The 23148-nt window shown below is 36.8% G+C and overlaps 1 long non-coding RNA gene and 1 pseudogene across 1 annotated transcript in view; both read left to right on the top strand.

Annotated features, from left to right (window-relative positions):
* LOC141370521 (uncharacterized) overlaps positions 1-23148 on the top strand; it is a 107358-nt gene that overhangs the window by 66305 nt on the left and 17905 nt on the right. The gene's annotated exons all lie outside the window — the stretch shown is intronic.
* On the top strand, positions 8885-10536 carry LOC112837055 (cytosolic phospholipase A2 pseudogene; annotated as a pseudogene).

Here is a 23148-nt window from a genome sequence, read left to right as displayed (position 1 = left end):
GACTGAGGGTAGTGAAGCTTGTAACCTTCTGTAAGAAGCTTACAGAGACCTGCCACATGTGGTGAGAGATAAAAATAATATCTAATCATTTGGGGGCATCAATTATCTACTAGGCACTCTTTTAAGTATTTTATATATAATATCTCATTTATCTACTTATTTTTTTTAAAGATTTTATTTATTTGAGAGAGAGAGAAAGCAAGAGACAGAGCACGAGTGGGTGGGGGGCAGAGGAAGTGGGAGAGGCAGACTCTCCACTGAGCAGGGAACCCGATGTAGGGCTCCAACCCAGGACTCCGGGATCCTGACCTGAGCCAAAGGCAGACGCTTACCCAACTGAGCCACCCAGGCGCCCCGTAATAGCTCATTTAATATCAACAGTATCTATTTGAGATATTTGGGAAGCATAGGTGCAGGGAAGCAAAGTCAACTGTTTGTAGTTCCAGGAATGTCTTTAGAGCAGTGCTGTTCAATAGAATTATCTGTGGTGATGGAAATGTTTGTAATCTCTTCCGTCCAGTATGGTGGCCACAGTCTCCTGTAGCTGTTCAGCATGTGGACGCTGGTACTGGACCTGAGGGAGCAGTCACATGTGGCTAATGGTTTCTGTATTGGATAGCACAGCTCTAGAGCCTCAGTGCCTAAGAACAACTTTTGGCAGAGTGGCTTATGGTACCAGGTAGTATAGTCTCCACATTTTAATGATACCTAAAGCTAAACAAGGAGTTTGCCATTAAAAGATGTCAGGAAAGAACACTCTAGGCCTACAAAACAGAAAACAGAGAGCGAAGAATTTGATACCCTTATATCTTTATCTATCTCTTTATATAAAGATAGAAGGAGATAAATGGATATTTTATTTTATTTTTAGAATTCTCCTTAAATGTATTTTTTTTTAATTTTTAAAAGTTAGGTTGATTGATTTGATAGAGAGAGAGAGGGAGAGTGCACAAGTGGGGGGGGGGAGCAGAGGAGGTGGGAGAAGCAGATTTCCCCCTGAGCAGGGAGCCCACTCCCAGGACTCTGGGATCAGCAGCTAAGCTGAAGGCAGATGCGTAACTGCCTGAGCCACCCGGGCGCCCCAGAATTCTCCTTTAGATGACCCGATAAGTGACCACATGAGATGAAGCTGGAGAGGTTAGCAGCTATGTATGCAAACACAAGTTCAGCTAGGTGAGAGCTGGAGGAATGATGCTTCTCCCCAGTATCTTCTTCAACAATGGCACCTTTCAACCATTTTTTTTTTCAGTTTCTGTATAGTTTAGGATAACAGTGGCTATTGAAACAACTGCCTCAAAAATGTGTCTACCCAAACATGAGAGAAGTTTATATCTACCCGCCTAAAATAAAAATGAGTAGGTAACTCTACTCCAAGTGGCAAAATGAAGGCACGCTTCTTGCTTGTGGCTTTGCTGCATTCAGCAAAACCAGTGCACTATATTATACCGTGGGAGGGAATAAAGACTACCAAGGAACCCAGGATCAGAATGAAGAATATCAAAGCTCCATGGGGATTTTTGTGAGCCTTTCCTGGTTGTAGTGAGCATCAATTCTGTGTATATAATATGGGCTTGTCACACGATGATCAGAGTAGCTGGTAAATGTAGGCTAGCAATAAATCCAAGAAAAAAAAAATGGACTTGGGCCAGAGCTATACTTCTCAGCCACATGATAGTTGTTAATTGAACCTACGATGAAACATACAAAAGAAATGTCATTTTTGGACCAAAATACACAAGAAAAGATAATCAATAGATTACACCTATTTTAGGTAATCGCTTCATTTTTCCAGAATTCCTCCAGTTTGTTCATTGTGATATTAGATTTTGGAATTTTGGTTTAAGTTGGTCAGGGTACAGAAAACACAAAGGTAAGACAAAAAGCATGCATTTGGCATTCAATAAGCTGAGCGAGACTGGGGCCTGGGAGTCATGTGGAATACCATGGGTGATTAAGAAATAATGGGGTATGTTGAAGTAACTTTGGAGAAACTGGGCTAGCATACTTCTACACACTTGTTTTACTCACCATCATGAGCTCGAGGACATTCTTAGAAAAGTAATTCCCAGTGGTTGGCTTTTCTTAGAAAAATAATTCCCAGTACTTAGCTAGTGCTTTCCATTTGGGAAAAGTTATTTCAACAAAATCTTGGAGGAGAGATCACCTTAAAATACTCTTGGGATATTGAACAAAGACAGCCATAGTTAGAAAAAAATAACAGATATAAAATAGAGAGTCAGTTGCTCAAAGCTGGAGGAGTATGGGAATCTTCTATTTTAACACATATGTACCTACACACATAAGTACAGTAATAAAGAGCAGAGGTTTTGCAACCAGAATTTGTTTCGCATTTTAGTACAACTGTTACTGTATACCTTGGAAATGTTACTTAGTTTCACAGTGTCTCAGTTTTCTCATCTGTAAAGGAAGAATATGAAATCTCCCACATTTTGTTATTTTGAGGATTAAATGAGTTCATATGTGTATAGCACTAATAATCATGTGGTTACATGCACTATACACATGTTAGTCATTATCTTTAATATCTCCTGATTACAAATGAGGGACATCACATCCCACGAGTTTGAATAAATTAGCAACCTCAAACAGCAGAAACTTTCCAGGTTTCTTTGTCACGAAGCCTAGCACTCTTGGGACGTACAAGATTTAGAGTGTCATCCTGGACTCTTGAGTTCTGATCTGGCTCTTATCTGTTGACTGTGTGCTAGAAAAATAAAAAAATTAGCATCTCTAAAACTCAATTTTCTCTGTATAAAATGGGAAGTTTATAATAATTAGCTCATTCCTAAGATTGTTTTGAGGTTGGAATGACATTTCTTAGAGCACTGTTCTTAATGCTTGGCACATAGCCAGTACTCAATAAATAGTATCGATGATGATGATGATAATTACATGATGATCTTTCTGCTACATTATTTTTATTATATAAAAATTATTTCCATTAAGCAAATGATTTAAAATCATTTGAATAAGCAATTCTGTTTCTTAATGGGAAGAAAAAATGTACTACGATGACTTTTCTTATGCCATTGCTGATGTTTTAGACTATCTCTAATTGTTATAGATGATATTTTTAACAATTCAATTATATGCCACTAAAAGGAAAAGAGAAAATTAAATCAGTATCTATACATGCTTTAAACAATAAAACATCTAGAAAGTCATTTCAGAACATGTTGAATTTCAATAATTAATAACTCATTGATAGAAATAGTGGTTAATATATTATGATTGAGTCCTCACCCATATTTCAGACACATAACTAATATTTAAATATAATATATTATACTCCTGACATTTGTGCAGACAACTCATGAACTAGAGCCTATGATTAATTCACATCTGTTATAACACATTCTGATAATTTATTTGGAAGAAAGCAATCTGCATTAATCATTTATTAATTATTAAATAAAATATAAGCACTGCATTAAAGAACTGCTGTTCAAAAATAGCCTTTTCTTCTGGAAGCCAAGGACCTATTTATTTTCCCCGTGCATTTTGTAAAGATTAATTACCTTTCCAGGTGTTGTCCTCTGCTTTGACCCCGCATGGCTTTTGGGGAACACGTTTTACATTCAGATAGGAATCTGTCTGTTATGGGTTGAATTGTGAACCCTAAGAAAGATGTGTTGCTACCCTAGCACCCAGTAGCTTAGAATGTGAACTTATTTGTAAATAGGATTGCTGGAGCTATAATTATTTAAGATGGGATTGTGGAGTAGGGTAGGCTCCAATACATCTTATGGCCTTACAAGAATTCGGTGCATGAGAAGCCATGTAAAGACAGGCAGAGAGTGGAGTAATGCATCTACAAGCCACAGGATGCCCAGGATTGTTGACCATCAGCAAAAGCCAGGGAACAGATTTTTCCTCAGAGCCCCCAGAAAACACCAACCCTGCCAATGCCTTGAGTGTAGACTTCTAACTTTCAGGACATGAAAGAATACATTTCTGTTGTTTTAAGCTACCCAGTTTTTACTTTGTGATAGCAGCCTTAGGAAAATAATACAGAGTGCTTTTTCTGTCTTTGCCAGTGTGCCTATAAAGGTTTCCAAAGGCTTTACCAAAAAGAAGACCTTACATGTTGTGGTTAGAGAGTCCCAAGTAAAATCCCCAAATCCTGACATTCACTAACCATGTATTCAGTTTGTTTGGTAAATTTATCTAAAACCCTGTATCTTCATCTGTGAAAAAGGGATAATCATATTACCCTTGCAGAATGTTGTATACCCTTGATAGTTTACGTAGATTGTTTCACTTTATTCTATGTCTGCTTTTTAATACATATTTTCTGGTTGTAAGGGTAGTGGCATAATACTAATAGTACTAAGTAGTACTTAGTGCAATAGTAGTAAGGTACTATATTCTTTACATTTCTTATGTCACTCATAAAGAGATAGTGATGATGGTCATGAGAAATGTCTTTGTAACACAAGGTAGGGTTCATCTTCTGAATTTAATCGATGTTGCTTTCTAATCAGCTTGAGGACTTTAGTTCGATGTTCCTGGTTTGTTTTTGCTTTTCCCATCCAATTAAGACATTTCCAAACTTTGAGCAATTAGAATAATTGTTCAAGCCCCTTGAAGTGAATGTCAGAGACAAGCTTAGAAGGGGGAGGATGCTCTTGGCTTGTATGATAGATTCAAGACAGATGCTCCTCCAGGGACTTCAGATAGAAATCTGATGAGTATCAGTTGACATTGGTGAACTTATATCTATATCTAACTTATTTATTTCATTGCATGTCTGAAAAAGAAGAGGGAGAGATAAAAGTAAGGAGAAATCCAAGTAAGGAAAGAAGAATGGAAGAAAGAAATGAGGCAAAGAACAATTAGAATTGTGCAGGTGTGTTCACTCACCCTTTTACTACTTAAGCAATTATATACCAGTAAGAACTTAAGATAGAAGATTCTGGATCTGTTTTTCTCTTTTTTTCAGTATTTCAGAGACCTCATAATATTTGCACCTTACTCTGATGCAGTGATTCAAGCATTTAAAAATAGAGAAAAAAATATTTTTTAATGAAATCCACCACCTAAACCCATCTTTTAAAAAAGGAGTTATTTTGTTTCAGTGCTGGAAGGAAATAGAGCTTTGTGGGCTTTGTTGAGTAAAGTGTATCAAATTCTAATTATGGGGGGAAATTTAAGGAATTTTTATAGATATATATAGTAGAAGGAATAATGGCTCTCAAAGATGTTCATTCCTTTAAATCTTAAAACCTCTGTATATATTATCCTGGTGAAAGGATCTGAAGATATGATTAAGGTTATGGACCTTGAGACAGGGAGATTATCTCCAATTATCACGATGGCCTAAATTTAATCAAGTGAATAGTTTAAAGTTAAGAGACTTCTCTGGTTGTGGTCAGAGAGATATTTGAAGGCAGAAGAAGGGTTAGAGGGAGATGTGACTTGACCCACTATTGCTGGCTTTGCAGATGGCAGAAAGTATGAGTCAAGGGATGTGATGGCTTCTACAAGTTGAGAACAGTCAGCAGACAGCCAGGAAGGAAATGGGGGTCTCAGTCATACAGCTGTAAGAAATTGAAGTCTGCCAACAGCCTGGAAAAGCAGGAAACACATTCTCTCCTAGAAACTCCGGGAAAACACAACCTTGATTTTAGTCAGTGAGACCCATTCTGGACTCCTGACCTAAAGACTTATAGGATAATAAATTTGTGCTGTTTTAAGTCACTAATGTGGAGTAATGTGTTACAGATGCAATAGAAAACTAATACAGTATAGTTGACCATGAATGGTTATCATATTATGTAATAATACTAGATTTTTACTGCTCATTTGGATATGATCTACTTCTGTGTATTGACCAATTAATTTTTATTGAACATATATTATGTGCAAGAAAATGTACCAGGCACTAGGATATAATAGCCAGAAGAGCAGATGTTCCTATAAATCAAATTTTCACACAGAGTTTACTGAACTAGGTGTGTATGATTTTTTTTATTCTATAAATAATCAAGGAGCTAAATCTGGAGGCATAAGAAGAAATTCTTATAGTTCAGAAAACGAAGATTCAGTCTAACCAATGACATGCCTGAGTATATCAGGTTTGCAGGAATACATTAGGTAATACCACAGATTGAATCTTAACTTGGATTCTTCAGATATCTTAGGGCCTTTGTATATTTAATCATGATAAAAATCACAGGGGCTAAATGAATGGTCAGCTGCCTTTGTTTTTCAGCCATGCTGAACCTCAGGGAAAACCCCAGTGCTTTAAAGTGCTCATACTCATTTACGATTCAAACCTAAGTTTTTTGCTAAATTGACCTGATCCAAGTTTCCATGATCTCTTGCATGGATTACTGCGGCATCCTTACCATTGGGCTTCCTATCCAAAATGTTGTGCCTTCCAACTTGCACACTTCAGTATATTGTCTATATTTATAATTATTAAAATAGAACTAATTTTATCACTCTCCTGCTTAAAGCCTTTGTATATTTTTTACATTTTTCCAAGGAGAAACCACACGTTCCCAAATACTGCCTTCAAGACTCCCATAGACTTGGCTTCCATCTATCTCTTCACTAAAATCCCATGTCACTCTCCCCTTTACACTCTATACATGCTTTCATTCCTTTGAAGATGCCACATACTATCTTTCAAGTCTTTGCACTCATTGTTTCTTCTGCCAGGAATGCTTTCCCTCAGCTATTTTGTCTGCATTTTTCTTACTCTTCCTTTGGCAGTTAGGGTAAAGACATTTTCCTTGGTAGCCATTTCTCATCAAATAGACCAAGTTGAATCTCCTTTACTATGTGTTTCAATAACTTCCCCTCTTATGTCAATCTTTACACTACATTGTACTTAATTTTCCAAATTGATAGAAGATTCTCTTTTAAATGACAGTTCAGTTGCAGGGTGATCTAAAACAGCTCTGTTCTACAAATATGGGCTTATCCACAGAACTTCCCTTCTTATTGTTTGACCATTGTTTGGTCTTGTGCATTTTTTTTAAAGATTTATTTTTTTATGAGAGAAAAAAGAAAGGGAGAGTACATGAGCTGGAGAGGCAGAGGGAGAGGAAGAGAGAATCTCACACTGAGCATGGGGCCCAAGGTGGGGCTCCATCCCACAAGGATGAGATCACGAACTGAGCTGAAACCAAGAGTTGGACACTTAGCCAACTGTGCCACCCAGATGCCCCATGGTCTTGTGCATTTTTACATAGTAAAATATTCCAGCCACCTGTCTGTATGTTGAAGCTTCTCATATTACCTACTGGCTGAAGTTTCTCCAACTACTTGATTGAGAAGGGTCCACAGAAACAATACTCTTTGGATGTTTCGATGTTTATGACATTTTTCCTATAATCTTTATTCTTGGAGATCAGTTTGGCTGGATATAAAATCCTTGCTTTATGCTTCCATTCCTTCAGTACCTTAAATATATTACACTGATTTCTCCTGAAATAAAATGATATTTAAAAAATAATCTGATATCAGTGTTACTTTCTTCTTGAAGTGATTTGAACTTTTAGCTTGGATGAACAGAAGAATTCCCTTCCTTCCAAGTTTAATAATTCTACTACAGTATGTCTTACAATCAACCATAATGTGTCTGTTTGCCCCAGTTTGCCCTTTCAATTTGAAAGTTCACATCTCCATGTGGGAAAGTTTTCTTGAACTGCATGTGATGTCATTGTGTCTGTATGTCTCTGTGTTCCATTGTTTTAGTTTTCTTTTTCTCATGCGTGGTTGTTTTTGCTTTTCTTCTATATTCCTGTTCGCAGATTCTTTTTATCATTTTCTCCATTTCCATCAGTAATTTTCATTTTTCTTATTTCCATTTTCTATTTTCTTTATGATATTCTCTGTGCTATCTACACATTCATGATCCTTCTAAGTTAGCTCTATTTCCAGTGCCTTTTTTTTTCCCCTTTTGTTTCTAATCTTTCCTGAGATTTGCCAGCTCTCTTGTCATGGCCTACTATTGCCTATTATTTTATTTAATAATCTTTCTAATTTTCATTTATTTCTATTTACTTCATCATGAAATATAAGGCATTGTGTGCAGCCATTTTTTTCTGGTATTTCTTCAATTTCTACAAGTCTTTATTTAGATTGTTTTATTGAGATTAAATAGTTTTTTTTTTTCAGGTAATACCTTAGTGTTGGTTCGAACCACAGTCCTTTCATTGTTCTTTCTATAAAAACTATAAGTACTTCTCTTCTGAACAAATTGGAGTAATAGGAATCCAATTTACTATACCCCGATTAAAAGGCAACCAGATTATATATATTTAGATAAAACTAAATCATATAAAACAATTACATAAGATTAGAGATGATGGTTATGCTAATTAGATTGATTATGGTGATCACTTCACAATGTGTAACTATATCGAAACATCATGTTGTGTATCTTAACTGTGTATATTTCTTTATTTGCCAATTATGCCTCAGTGGAGCTGAAAAATAATTTATAATGTAACAGTAATAATAATGTTAAATGTCACATGAAAATGTAGGAATAGCACATGGGCTTGGAAATCAATAAACTATTTGGAAATATATAACATTTTTAAATTAAATATTCCCTTTTCAAACTAGTTTAATATCATCTTTTAATACCTGAAAGAGAGGGATCCCCAGATATTGCTGAAATTATCTGGGGGCTGGACTTCGGCTTAATATTAAACATAAGTTAAAACATATTCCTCAAAAAAAAAAAAAAAAGGTCGGGGAAGGACAGTGTCCTGTTCTTTGAGTATTGGGAGACAAGCAAACTGAATCTTGAAATAGTCAGTTTACTGACTGAGGTGAGTATCCAGGCCAGGTCTCAGAGAAGGAGAACCCAGGGAGATCCCAGAGAAATTCCTAACATGAAGAAATGAAGTGTGTGATCAAGGCACTGTATGAAGTAGGAATTTTAGATTGTGCTACCTACATTGCTGGTCTTTCTGGCTCCACATGGTACATGTCAACCCTATATTCTCACCCTGATTTTCCAGAGAAAGGGCCAGAGGAGATTAATGAAGAGCTAATGAAAAATGTTAGCCACAACACCCTTTTACTTCTCACACCACAGAAAGTTAAAAGATATGTCGAGTCTCTATGGAAGAAGAAAAGCTCTGGACAACCTGTCACCTTTACCGATATCTTTGGGATGTTAATAGGAGAAACACTAATTCACAATAGAATGAACACTACCTTGAGTAGTTCGAAGGAAAAAGTCAATTCTGGTTAATGCCCTTTACCTCTCTTCACCTGTCTCCATGTCAAACCCGATGTTTCAGAGCCAATGTTTGCAGATTGGGTTGAATTTAGCCCGTATGAGACTGGCATGGCTTTTATGGCTCCTGGCTGATTTGAAAGCAAATTTTTTATGGGAACAGTTATGAAGAAATATCAAGAAAATCCCTTGCATTTCTTAATGGGTGTCTGGGGCAGTGCCTTTTCTATACTGTTCAACAGAGTCTTGGGAATTTCTGGCTCACAGAATAAAGGTTCCACAATGGAGGAAGAATTAGAGAATATTACAGCAGAGCATATTGTGAGTAATGACAGCTCATATAGCGATGATGAATCACAAGAACCCAAAGGAACTGAAAATGAAGATGCTAAAAGGGAATATCACAATGATAATCAAGCAAGTTGGGTCCATCGTATGATAATGGCTTTGGTGAGTGATTCAACTTTATTCAATACCAGAGAAGGACGTGCTGGGAAGATGCACAACTTCATGTTGGGCTTGAATCTCAATACATCCTATCCAATGTCTCCTCTAAAAGACTTTATGACACAGGAATCGTTGGATGAAGATGAACTGGATATAGCTGTAGCAGATCCTGATGAGTTTGAGCAAATATATGAGCCTCTGGATGTCAAAAGTAAAAAGATTCACGTCGTGGACAGTGGCCTCACATTTAACCTGCCATACCCCTGATCCTGAGACCTCAGAGGGGAGTTGATCTCATTATCTCCTTTGACTTTTCTGCAAGACCAAGTGACTCTAGTCCTCTGTTCAAGGAATTTCTACTTGCAGAAAAGTGGGCCAAAATGAACAAGCTCCCCTTTCCAAAGATTGATCCTTAAGTGTTCGATCGAGGACTGAAGGAGTGCTATGCCTTTAAACCCAAGAATCCTGATATGGAGAAAGACTGCCCAACTATCATCCACTTTGTTCTGGCCAACATCAACTTCACAAAGTACAAGGCTCCAGGTGTTCTAAGAGAAACTAAAGAAGAGAAAGAGATAGCTGATTTTGATATTTTTGATGAACCCGAATCATCATTTTCGACTTTTAACTTTCAGTATCCAAATCAAGCATTCAAAAGTCTGCATGATCTCATGCACTTCAATACCCTGAGCAACACTGATGTGATAAAGAACGCCATGGTTGAAAGCACTGAATACAGAAGACAGAATCCATCTCGCTGCTCTGTTTTCCTTAGTAATGTTGAAGCAAGACGATTCTTCAACAAAGAGTTTCTAAGCAAACCCACAGCATAGTTTGTGTAGTGGAAAGGGCAGCAATTTCTGATGCTGAGGCAGTTTGAAATTCCATTACAACTGGATTTAAAAGCATAATACAGATATTAGTACTGATCACAAGAGACTGGCTGATACTCAAAGTTGCAGTTATTTAGCTGCATGAGAATAATACCGTTATAAATTTGTTAGGTTGACAGATGATGTGATTATGTAAAAATATACTCAGCTACATTTTCTGTCAGTATAGGTTTCCTGATGCAAATGTAGGGACATATATTGTAATTTTAGACATTCCTCACCAGCTATCTTATGTGTCCTCTTTTTTAAAAAAAGTTTTCTTTTTAGAATATTTAACAGTTCAGTCTCAATAAGTACGACTTTGCATTGTGTGTAAATGTTATTTGAAGACTGGATATATTCATACCATGAGACAACACTATTTTTTATTTATACATACATGTATACATATACAAAATAAATACATCAATATGCAATTAGCATGAGAAAAAGAAAAAAAAAGAAATGAAGCAGAAAAGCCAGGGAGGCCAAGATGACTAGAATGCACAGAAAATACCGGAGAAGAAAAAGCTACACTTAGAGAGAATGGTAAATATTTGCAGATAATATCTCCCTCAAGTCTTACCGGATATCGAGCAATGAATGCCTGTGTAGAAATGGCAGAAGGCCAGGGAAAGAATAACCTGAAAGTATTAGAGAAAAAGATCCTTGAAGCTCACAGAAAGCTAGAAATATCTTATATTCCTACAAGGCTGAGTGGAATCCCTTATAAGTGTGGTACCCTGGGAAACATACTCAGAAGGTTTTTGACTCAGTTAATGAAGCAAATTAATTCTAGAGCAAATGCTGTTGTAATCCCAACAAAGTTTAAAAGCAATACCTGATAGGATAAAACAATTTCCCTGCATCTTAACTGCATCCCAGACAAAAAGAAAATACTTTTTTAAGAAATATAGTAATATCCACCATATCACAAAAGTAAAATGTGTAGTGTCTGGAATCCAGTGAAAATTTCCAGGCATTAAAAATATCAAGAAGCTATCAAGAAACCTTCAAGAAACTATAACTCATGATGAGGAGAAAATTTAATTAAAACTGACCCAGAAATGACAGATGATATATTTCACAGAAAAAGACATGGAAACAATTAACATAATTATATTCCATATGTTTAAGAAGATAGAGGAAATAGATGATAAATAGATGATAGATAGATACATAGATAGATATAAAATGACCCAAACAAAACTTCTAAAGGTGAAAATTAAAATATCTGAGATGAAAATACAAGGAATGGTTTAAGGGCAGATTAGGCATTGCAGGAAAAAATTACTAAAATTAAAGATGTAGGACTAGAAATTATCTAAATGAGCTGAGAGCATCAGTGAGCTGTGGGACAACCTCACATGTTCTACTCTATGTGCAGTTGGCATTCCTGGAGAAGAGGAAAGGGCAGGAAAATATTTTAAAAAATGCAGAACTAGTGGCTGAAAAAAACTGAGATTTGATGAAAACTATAAATCCATAGATTAAAGATAATCAATGAGATAAACATGAAGAAAACCACACAAATGCACATTGTAAACATATTGCTTCAAACCAGTGTAAAGGGAAAACCAGAGAAAAGAGACACAATGCACAGAAGGGAACAAAGAGAAGAATAATAGCATACTGCTTGCTAGAAACAATGCAGGTCAAAAAAAAAAATGGAGCAACATTTTTATAATACTGAAGGAAAACACAAACACACACAAATACACACACGCGCGCGCACACCTGCCAACCTAAAATTCTATAGCCTGAGAAAATATATTTAAGAAATTAAGATAAACAAAGACATTTCAGACCTAGAAAAAAATTATTACAAGCAGCCCTGCACTGCAAGAGAAAGATAAAGTATACCATATCCTTCAGGTAGACAGATAGGATATCAGATGGAAATCTGGATATACACAAATACATGAAGAGTATAAGAGATAAGAACTACAGGGTGCCTGGGTGGCTCAGATGGTTAAGCGTCTGCCTTCGGCTCAGGTCATGATCCCAGGGTCCTGGGATCGAGTCCCGCATCGGGCTCCCTGCTCCTTGGGAGCCTGCTTCTCCCTCTGCCTCTCTCTCTCTCTGTGTCTCATGAATAAATAAATAAAATCTTAAAAAAAAAAAGAACTACATGGGTAAATGATGAGACTTTTATTATTTAAGTTTTTAAATTTTTTTTATTATTTAAGTTTATTTAAAGGATAGTTGACTCTTTAAAGCAAAACTAGTGATAATATTGCATGATGTTTATAACATATTATGTCCTAACGTGTATGACAACAGTAGTAAAAAACTTAGGAGGGACAGGAGAGATATGGGTATATGCTTATAAGGTCCTTATACTGGATATGAAGTGGTATACTTGTACTAAAAAGTAGACTCAGATCATTTAAATATACATATTATAAGCCCCAAGTCAAACAGTAAAATAAAACAAAATAGAAATATAGCTAATAAGTCCATAATGGAGACAAAAATGAAATCATATAATCATCTCAATTGATGCAGAAAACCATTTGATAAAATCTAACATCTGTTTCTGACAACATTTCGATAACCTAGGAATAATAAAGAATCTCCTGAACCAGACAAAGTACATTCTGAAAACTACCTACAGATAACTTCATTCTTTAATCGTGAAGGACTGAATACTTTGGTCTTAAGATCAGCAACAAAGCAAGATTGAACTTTCACCACTTCTGTTCAACATTGTACTCAGATTCTAGTCAGTAGAATAAGATAAAAAATAAAAATTGTAAAGACTGGAAAGGAAGAAATATACTTGTTTTTATTAGCAGATAGCATAATCATCTAAGGAGAAAATTCCAAGGAATCTATAAAAAGCAAATTTTAGGACTAATTAGTGAATTTAGCAGCATTGTAGTCTGTAAGATAAATATACAAAAATCCACCGTATTTCCTTATACTGATAAAGAAATATCAGTCATTTAAAATAACAATTGCCTTTGCAATCATATTAAATATATGAAATAGTCAGCAGTAAAACTGACAAATCACATGCAATTCTAGTACATTGAACACTACAGAACATTTTTGAGAGAGAAAAGAACAACTCAATACAGGATACCATATTCACAGATCAGAAGACTCAATATTGATAATTTGTCAATTGTCCTTAAACTAATTACTGAGTCAGCATACTTTCAGTCAAAAACCCAATAGTGTTTTTGAAGAAAATGAAAAGCTGTTTCTAAATTTCACACAGAAATGCAAATAATACAGACTATGGAATCCAACTTCACATAAGAACAACAAATTCGGGGGCCTTAATAGTCCCTCAGTTGGAGACATAGTATAAAGTGACAGAAGTTAACAAAAGGTGGTATTAGTGTCAAGATAGACAAATCAATGGCACATACTATGGTCCAGATACAGAGCCATAAATATTTGTTCAATTAATTTTGCACAAAAGTGCAAAGGTAATTTGGTGGGGAAAAACATCTTTATGTTCTTTCCATTATTATCCCACACCCTCAGTATCCATTTGCACACATGTCCTCCCCAATTTCTATTTGTATAAATTAGAAAACTCAAGCATTGTTTTGGGGAGTGTAGCATACCTCCTCACATAAATATTATGTTGGTCTGCCCTATCTATAGATCGATCGATGAATCTATCTCTACCTACTTAACATGTTTAAACTTAGCAGCGTTTTCACAAATGTTGCTTAAAGTATATGCTTGTCCTTCACTTCAAAAGAATTCCATTGTTCCCTTTTTTGATGTGTAGTTTTGTGTCCAGGTGGAATAGTTTGTAGTTTTAAAAAGACCATCTGTGGAAACCTATCCGTTTGTTAGCCATTCTCTCCTCTTAAAAGTAATGAACAGTTTCTGGGGGGCAAGTGAATAAGTTGTCTGTGGTGTATTGATATAAAACTGCTTTTTTTCTCCCACAGTAACATTGGGAATCCTGTAGATAACAAATTATTGCAGCCAGGAACAAGTAACTCAAGAATGCGTTAGACAAGATGACTTCAACAGATCCTGCGATGCCTTTTCTCAGTGAAAGTTTAGAAACAAACTTGTGACCAAGGCAATTCCTTTTGTCTCTTTCATGGGAGAGAAAGAACAGTTAAATACTTTTTCTAAAATAATGTCAATGTATGAGGTCAAATATTTAGAAAGTTATCATTTGTGCCTATGGTCAAATTCTTATAAAAGTACATAGGGAACACTGAATTCAAACTTGTATATCAGACTTTAAGAAGGATAGAGACCAATGAGACAGAACTAGAAACTATAAGTAGGAAAGAACTAAAATTTCATGACATACCAGTCAGTGTGATGGTATATTTATTATTCCTTATTAACAAAATGTGAGATAGTTATTATGATTATACCTATTGTACAAAAAGTGTTTTAGTTTCCAAGAATATATTGTAGGCAAATGGAGCAGCTGGGTTTCCAAATCCATACCCACCTAATTAGAAGCTAGAGTCTACTAGGCTAGAGCTGAGCATAGATTTAGAGAAATGTTCGATGAAAAAGAGACTACTTCACTGTAGAATAAAATACTAGATTAAGAAATGAATTTGGAGAGCTGTAACATCAAACAAGGATTTGACTTTCTTTATGTGGTTCCAGAGGATAGTGCTAAAAGTAATTTGAAGTAACTATGAGAAGACTTACATTTTGGCTTTCAAAACAAGGAAGATGACTACAGGTGTCCAGCAATGGAGTGTTTTCTCTGTGGTGACCTCTCCATTCCCAAAGGAGTTCCTGTTGAGGCTAGAATCTAATCCTCCATTCCCCAATGTGGCCACACTAGCTATGTGTGCATATTTTAATTTAATTAAAATTACATGAAATTAAAAATTTAGTCCCTCAGTTGAACTAGCCAAATACCAAGTGCTCAATAGGCATGTACCACTGGATATAAACTATTTATTTAAAAAAAAATAATGATGCCCTTCAACAGATGAATGGATAAAGAGGATGTGGTCCATATATACAAGAGAATATTACTCAGCCATCAGAAAGGATGAATACCCAACTTTTACATCAACATGGATAGGACTGGAGGAGATTATGCTAAGTGAAATAAGTCAAGCAGAGAAAGTCAATTATCATATGGTTTCACTTATTTGTGGAACATCAGGAATAGCAGGGAGGACATTAGGAGAAGGAAGGGAAATATGAAGGGGGGGGAATCGGAGGGAGAGACGAACCATGAGAGACTATAGACTCTGGGAAACAAACACGGTTTTAGAGGGGAGGGGGTGGGGGGATGGGTTAGCCCGGTGATGGGTATTAAGGAGGGTACATACTGCATGCAGCACTGGGTGTTATATGAAAACAATGGATCGTGGATCATCACATCAAAAACTAATGATGTATGGTGACTGACATAACATAATAAAATAAATAAAAATAATGGTAAGATCCACGGACATGTAGATTCCTGATGCCTTTGCAATTTCTTTGCTTTTAAATCTTCACAATATTTTTGTATCTTCAGAATATTGAAGTCTTCACAGTAGTGACTGGGTGCATGGAATTATTTGAGGGCATTGTTATTGGCATTTCCCACCTACCTCCTCTTGTGTCTTTCCTACCAGTTAGAAACTTCAAGGCATAGTCCTCTCAGCCTTTTTTCTGAGTCATCAGTGACAGAATACCCGGGAAAGGAGGTTTAGTCATTGACTTGCGTCTGTCGTTACCCAACTACAACTGCACAGGAACAATACTAATGAAGTTTTTTTTTTCCCAAAGATGTGGAAAATATTGTTTTAGGACTTCAACTATACGTCTCATAAAAGCATAAATGTAAAGGAGGAAACTGAGATGCAGAAAGAGAAAATAACCAGCAAGTGTTTGTCAGACTCCAAACTAGAGTCTATATTTCTCAATTAAACTACACACACCATTTTCTCTTCAAAAAGTCACCCCTACTTTCTCCAGTCTCTCTCTCTTTTTTTTTAAGATTTTATTTATTTGTCAGAGAGAGAGAGAGAAAGCACAAGCAGAAGGAAAAGCAGGCTCCCCACTGATCAAGGAGCCCAATTCAGGACTCAATCCCAGAACCTCAGGATCATGACCTGAGCCGAAGGCAGATGCTTAACCGACTGAGTCACCCAGGCGTCCCTCCAGTCTTTCTTTTTTTTTTTTTTTTTTAAAGATTTTATTCATTTATTTGAGAGAGAGATTGGGAGATAGAGAGCACGAGAGGTAAGAGGGTCAGAGGGAGAAGCAGACTCCCCACCGAGCAGGGAGCCCGATGCGGGACTCGATCCGGGGACTCCAGGATCATGACCTGAGCCAAAGGCAGTCGCCCAACCAACTGAGCCACCCAGGCACCCTCCAGTCTTTCTTTTTTAAAGTTTTTAAATTCCAGGTAGTTAACATACAGTGTTATATTAGTTTCAGGTGTGCAATACAGCGATCCAACACTTTCAAACATCAGCCGGTGCTCATCGTGACAAGTGCAAGCTTTAATCCCCATCACCTATTCAACCCTTCCTCCCACCTCCCTGACGGTAACCAACAGTGTGTTCTCTATAGTTAAGAGTGTGTTTCTTGGTTTCCCTCCCTCTTTCTTTTTTTCCCCCTTGCTCATTTGTTTTGTTTCTTAAATTCCACCCATGAGTGAAATCATACGGTATTTGTCTTTCTCTGACTGACATATTTCGCTTAGCCTGATACTCTCTAGCTCCAACCGTGTCATTTCAAATGGTGAGATTCCATTTTTTTATGGCTGGGTAATATTCCAGTGTATAATTATGTTTATATTATAAAGCCTGTTTTCCCTCTCCTGACCATTATTCTGAAACAATGAATATGTTATAATTTTTAGGGTTTAATATTGCAACAAAATGTTTCCAAACTATAATGATGGCATAAAAATTATCATCAAACATTTATTGAGCACCATTATGTTTAAGAGACAAAGTTTTTTCATTACTATTTTGGGGACGTTTATGGATTTCTATAATATGTTTACTATATTCAAATTCCACTTAATTTGATTCCCAGAGAATGTCAAACTATATTTGCTTGCACTGATTGTATATCTTTACTTATATCTATCTTTCCATCCATCCATCTCCCTGCCTTCAAGAAACTTACCTTCTAGAAGTAGAGTGCAGTATTTCATTTTTCCCTTCCATTATAGATGACTATTTCTATAAAAACTATAATAAAGATATGCACAGAATATATTGACTAGTAAAGGCTATCTCAAATAGGAAGGCTACACAACACAGCTACCAATTCTTTTGAGATTTGAAAGCAGAGTAAGATTTCAAAAGAAAATACATATTTTGAAGAGCCGAGTATATGCATTTTTTTTAAAGATAGCCCTGCATCACCATACCAACCCTGGAACAGGGGTTCTCAACTTTGGCTGCCCATTGAAAGCACCTGGAGAGCTTTCAAAGTAGACATGCCAGAGTCCCTGCCCTTGAGATCATAATTTGATTGATCTCAGGAGAGGCCTGGTCATAGGGATTTTAAAAGCTCTCCAGGTGGTTTTCATGAGTAACCAAAGTTGAGAACCATTGCCTTAGATGATAGTCAAGAGATAGGTGAGGAAAAAAATGGTTGTTTTACAAGGCTGTTATAAAAATCTCCTATGCATAAAATAAGTTACATGTGAGACTTGATACTAATTTGATATAATCCATTTTTGTATGGCTGAAGGAGAAATAAAATAAATTTACTGCCTTATGTAAGAGACGAATAAGATACAAATAAAGAAACAAAAAGATATGTATAAAGATACATATGTAATCTTAATTTATCTTCACAGCAACCTATTTATACCAACATGTCTGTCTATTCCCCACATAAGAATTATACATATGTACATGAATGCGTGTATAGATACCAAAGTATAGGATTCTTAAATGTAAACCTTACATTAATAAACATTTTTCCAAGGCAAATATTATCATTTTCTTTTTAAGTGGAAAGAGAAGTGGTTATGCCATAGCTACAATGTTCTGACATACCCTGTGTTAACATGAAGGACAGAGCTTCAAGTATCCCACCAGATTACCGCCTATTGTAATAACATTCTTATCTCCAAATCATAGTGTTCGCACAGGTAGAATGCTGGTTAGAATCCATTCACAAACACCACTTAATCCAGGAATAACAATGGTAAAGCAGCAAGGGACAGAACGTAATTCAAAGGTTGGAAAACTAAGGCTCCTGAGGTAATTCCTTTAAATTTTCTCTGAATAAACTATGGTGGACATTGTAAAACCCTTGTGTTCTGGCCCATGCTCTCTCTTCAGCTTAATTTCCTGCCACTATGCTCCTTACTCACGGCTCTCAAAGCACACTGGGATCCTTCACGCTCTTTGAAAACAACACACTCTTTTTCACCCCAAGCATTTCACGCTGTTCTCTTTGGGATGTTACCAGCTTGGAGAAGTTGCACCTGACTGCTTTAATTTAAACAGGCCACTCCTGTTTCTTTCATGCTCTGAATTTTTTTCCCTCTGAATTTATTCCAGGCAGTAATTATATTTTTATATCTCCCAAATATAAGCCTCATGAGGGTAGGAAGCTAGTGTGTTTTGTTTACTACATTGTATCAGGCACCTACAACCAGTGGATTCACAGTAGTCACCCACAGTTGTTAAATGAGTGAAATAAGTGAATGAAGAAACACAGCTCTGACGTGTAATACAGAAAACCAATCTGGCAACTGAAGTAGAACTTCCATGAGTAGAGCTTTGGTCAACTGTTTATAGATTATTAGGAATTTGTACAGCAAGGCAAGTTCAGTTTCTCTTTCAGCTGTGACCAAAAGATTCAATTAGAAAATAAATTATTAAAAGAACAGAAGGTAATTAAAAGATCCCCGGCCAAAAATAGTTCATATTGAATGATTTTATCAAACAGGGAAAATTGCATGTTCTGTTATTAGAAGAAAATAGAATTCTTGTAAATTGGGCGCCTGGGTGGCTCAGATGGTTAAGCGTCTGCCTTCGGCTCAGGTCATGATCCCAGGGTCCTGGGATCGAGTCCTGCATCGGGCTCCCTGCTCAGCAGGGAGTCTGCTTCTCCCTCTCCCTCTGCCTCTCCCCCTGCTTGTTCTCTCTCTGTCTCTCTCGCAAATGAATAAATAAAATTAAAAAAAAAACCGAATTCTTGTAAATTATTCAAAAGGAATAAGACAGTAACATGTGAAATTGGTTATGAAATTGAGAAATGGCTAGTTTTTTGTAATGGTGATATTGTTTGTTTTAAAATAAATATCAAAATTGAGGGGTAAATTAATCTGATTCCTGGCCACAATGGCATTCCTGGGTCTTATGTAAAAATGTGATGGGATTGATTTATAACCTTCATGATACACTGTCATAAATAGTTCTTTCTATAGCCCTGTCTCATGCCTCTGCATTTGTGATATGAATAATTTGAATTGTAAAAGTGTGATAAGAGAAGACAGTTGTGAAGCAGTGGTACATCTGTTATATAATAAGGATGTCACACATCATGAGGGCAGATCAAGAGGCGTGATCTTCATGATATGTGAAAAGACATTAAGTGTGGAAATGATGTTAATTACTTTCTAAATGTCATTTATTCAGTGTGTTCATGCTATGTTAGCAAAAGAAATATCTATTATCTCCTAATGGTTACTGGGACAAATAAATACCATATTGCTGCAGTAATTAAATCTCTTTAATAGGAAAGTGTTTGGTTCTGTTAAATTTATTTTTACATATTCAAGTTTTAAATGGGTTAAAGGTACAGTGATCTGGGTAATAGAGGCAATGTTAATCTATGCTTTCTAGAGTGTGTCTCAGCTCAGTTATGTAAACAGTATAAATGATAGATGTATAAAGAAAGGAAGCCGGAGTGAATAGGTATTGAAAGTCAATACAGAAGTTGCATTCATAGCGTGCCCTTGTTTTTCATGGATTACCATTTGTAATTCTGACCTGTGAAAGCAAATATTTCATGATATGCTCCTGCATGGATTTTCTGATATATCTACTTAAACCATGGGATTTATTTAAATCATGTATGTCTTTATTAACATCAGGTACATATTTAAAGCTTTTGTGAGATTTATTGTGCCGTGTTTGCAATGCCAGAGGAAGGCTCTGAACTCTCTGCAACTTGGCAGGCTCTGCTTTTACCAATCACCAGTTGGAAGAAGTAACACATTTCTTAAGAATGCTGTGTCTCCTGGATCACTTTATTATTTTGTAATGTCAGTTTTACAATGACAAACCGGACCTGTTAGGAATTAAAATTAGGTCACTCCTTGGAAGGGAATATTTACCAAGCTCTTACTACATCCAAGGAACTTGGTTGGATTGTGGGGAGGGGAAAAATGCGAGGAGAATAAGGACAAAACTGTTAATTTGATGTGTAAGCGCATATCTATACATGAAAAAGTAAATGTATTACTATAAGTATGACATACTTAGAAGACATAAAAAGAATGTTGGCTTTTATGAAATGTTTAAAATTGTTTCAAAAAGTATGTTTTATGGAATACTAATCCTCAGAAATGCCTTGACCCATATTAAATAATTAATACATGGTTTTGATTAAATTATGGACTGAATATTTTAAGAAAGTGTTCCATTATCAATGTATATCAAATCCCCTTTTTAGTGATTCAAGATGCACATTATTGTAGAACTCTCAACAACTTCTCACAGACTAAGTAAACTTACTCAATGATGTTTGTCACATGTCCTCAATTTTTTAAGTGTTATGAATATTTCGACTTATTTTAGGTCAAATAACAAGCAGTATGTATATATCTCATACAACTTATTTTGAGACATACTGCAATGATTATTTAACTTATAGGTATTAGCACTTTTGCAGTAAAATGCCCGATGTGCATATTATCAGTGAGCAGGAGCGAGACAGAGGGGAGAGCATAAAAACTGTGTCCACCAGCCTCTCTTCCCTGTGAGCAGATCTGTGAGCCCTTGGAAGTGGGCCAAACCAGAGCCAGCACCTCAAACCACAGCCCCTGGATGAGCCAACAGGTCTGTTCCTCAGAACGACTGGGGGTGTGCAGCTGGGGGTCTGCCCCGGGAGGGGTAGTCTGCCAAGAACTGTATTTGGCAGACTACCCAGGAGCTCAGGCCCCCCTGGCCTCCACAGTCAGGCATCAAGGTGTGAAACCTGGGCTGTAGATGTATGCATAGAAGCTCCCCTCTGGGAGATACTGGCGATTGGGAACGAGGCAGAGGAACACTGCAAAAATGGCACCTGCTGAAAAAAGAAATTAAAAGGAAAAACAAAAAAAAAAAGATTAAAAAGATAAAAGAAAAGAAAAAGATGATGCCCTCCAGCTTCAGCAAGGCTGAGAAAATGTGTGAAGATAGCACCTGGTGGGTAGAGCATAATAAAGATGGAACTCACTGTGGTGTGGGGGGAGTGGGGATAAAAGCTGGCATCTGCTGCCCAACAAGACTGAGAGACAGTGTCTACCAGCCTCAGTCCCTGGAGAATATCCCATTATGCCCCTGCCTCTCAGTCTGATGCTTTAAAAGTAGCGTTGAGCCTCTTTCACATAAAGTCTGTGTACCTTTCAAAGACTGCTTCTGCTCAGGGCCCTGGAACAGGTGAGTCAGCAAGAGCCCTTTGAGAGTCATTTCTCCCTTTGCTACAGCCCTGCAGGTCTTCTGGATGCAGGCCCTGTTAGTTTTCAAAACTAGATATTTTGGGGGCACATCTCTCAGGTGAAAATATAAAAGTTGGGGTGTCTGATGTTAGAGTATGAACCCTTTGCTCCTGGGGGAGAAGGTCCAGGTTTTGAGTTCTCTCCTGATTGTGGGTCAGCTTGCAGGGTGGGGAGTGTTTGGGAAGAGTGTGTCTCTGCCTTTCCTACCTGCTTCCGTGTGTTGTTTCTTTTCTTTTTCTTTTTTTTTTTTTTTTTCTCTTTTCCCAGATCTGAGGGGGTTTTTCCCTTGTTTTTTTTTTTTTTGTTTTTTTTTTAGTTTAGTTTTTTTTTTTTTAGAGGAAATTGTTCCACAGGTAGCTGTAGATTCAGTGTGTCTGTGGGAGGAGGTGAGTGCAGGATCTTTCTCCATCACCGTCTTAAACTGGCTCTTGAGTCTTCTTATATGGACCAGTTTGGGTTCCTGAGAAATGGGTAACAGGATGGGATTCGACATGCAACAGATTGATTGGGGTGGGAGCTGGAGAAGCTGGGTAGAATTTTCAGCATAAAATGCAGAGAGACAGGAGAGTAATTGTGTCAGGAAAAATCTCAGACTGCCTCACAGTTTTAAAAAGGTTTTAGCCAAGCCACTGGGGAGTCCTCAAGCTAAAGTCAGTCATCGAAGGAGCTCATCATCAGGTAATTCCTTAGTAACCCCACCATGCTCTGTCACTGGCTCAGAACAGCCCACATGTAGCTTAGTCTTGGTGTAAATATGATGCAGGATAAAGAGGGACAATAGCTGTAGTCGTCATGTCTGCAATAGGACATAGAGCAGCACATTTTCATGACTGTCATACTATACATAGATCTTTGTTTCCTCTAGGTTTGTTCCTCTATGTCCAGATCCCTAATGCGATTTTTTAATTGCTAAATAAAGGATACAGGCATTTTTTTCAAGGCCCTTCATAAATGTTTCCAAATGGTGCACCATC

Source organism: Callorhinus ursinus, unplaced genomic scaffold, assembly GCF_003265705.2.
Source record: "Callorhinus ursinus isolate GAN/ISIS: 27379988/994484 unplaced genomic scaffold, GSC_fseal_2.0 scaffold37, whole genome shotgun sequence".
Taxonomy (NCBI): domain Eukaryota; kingdom Metazoa; phylum Chordata; class Mammalia; order Carnivora; family Otariidae; genus Callorhinus; species Callorhinus ursinus.
This window is presented reverse-complemented; position numbering and strand designations above follow the sequence as displayed.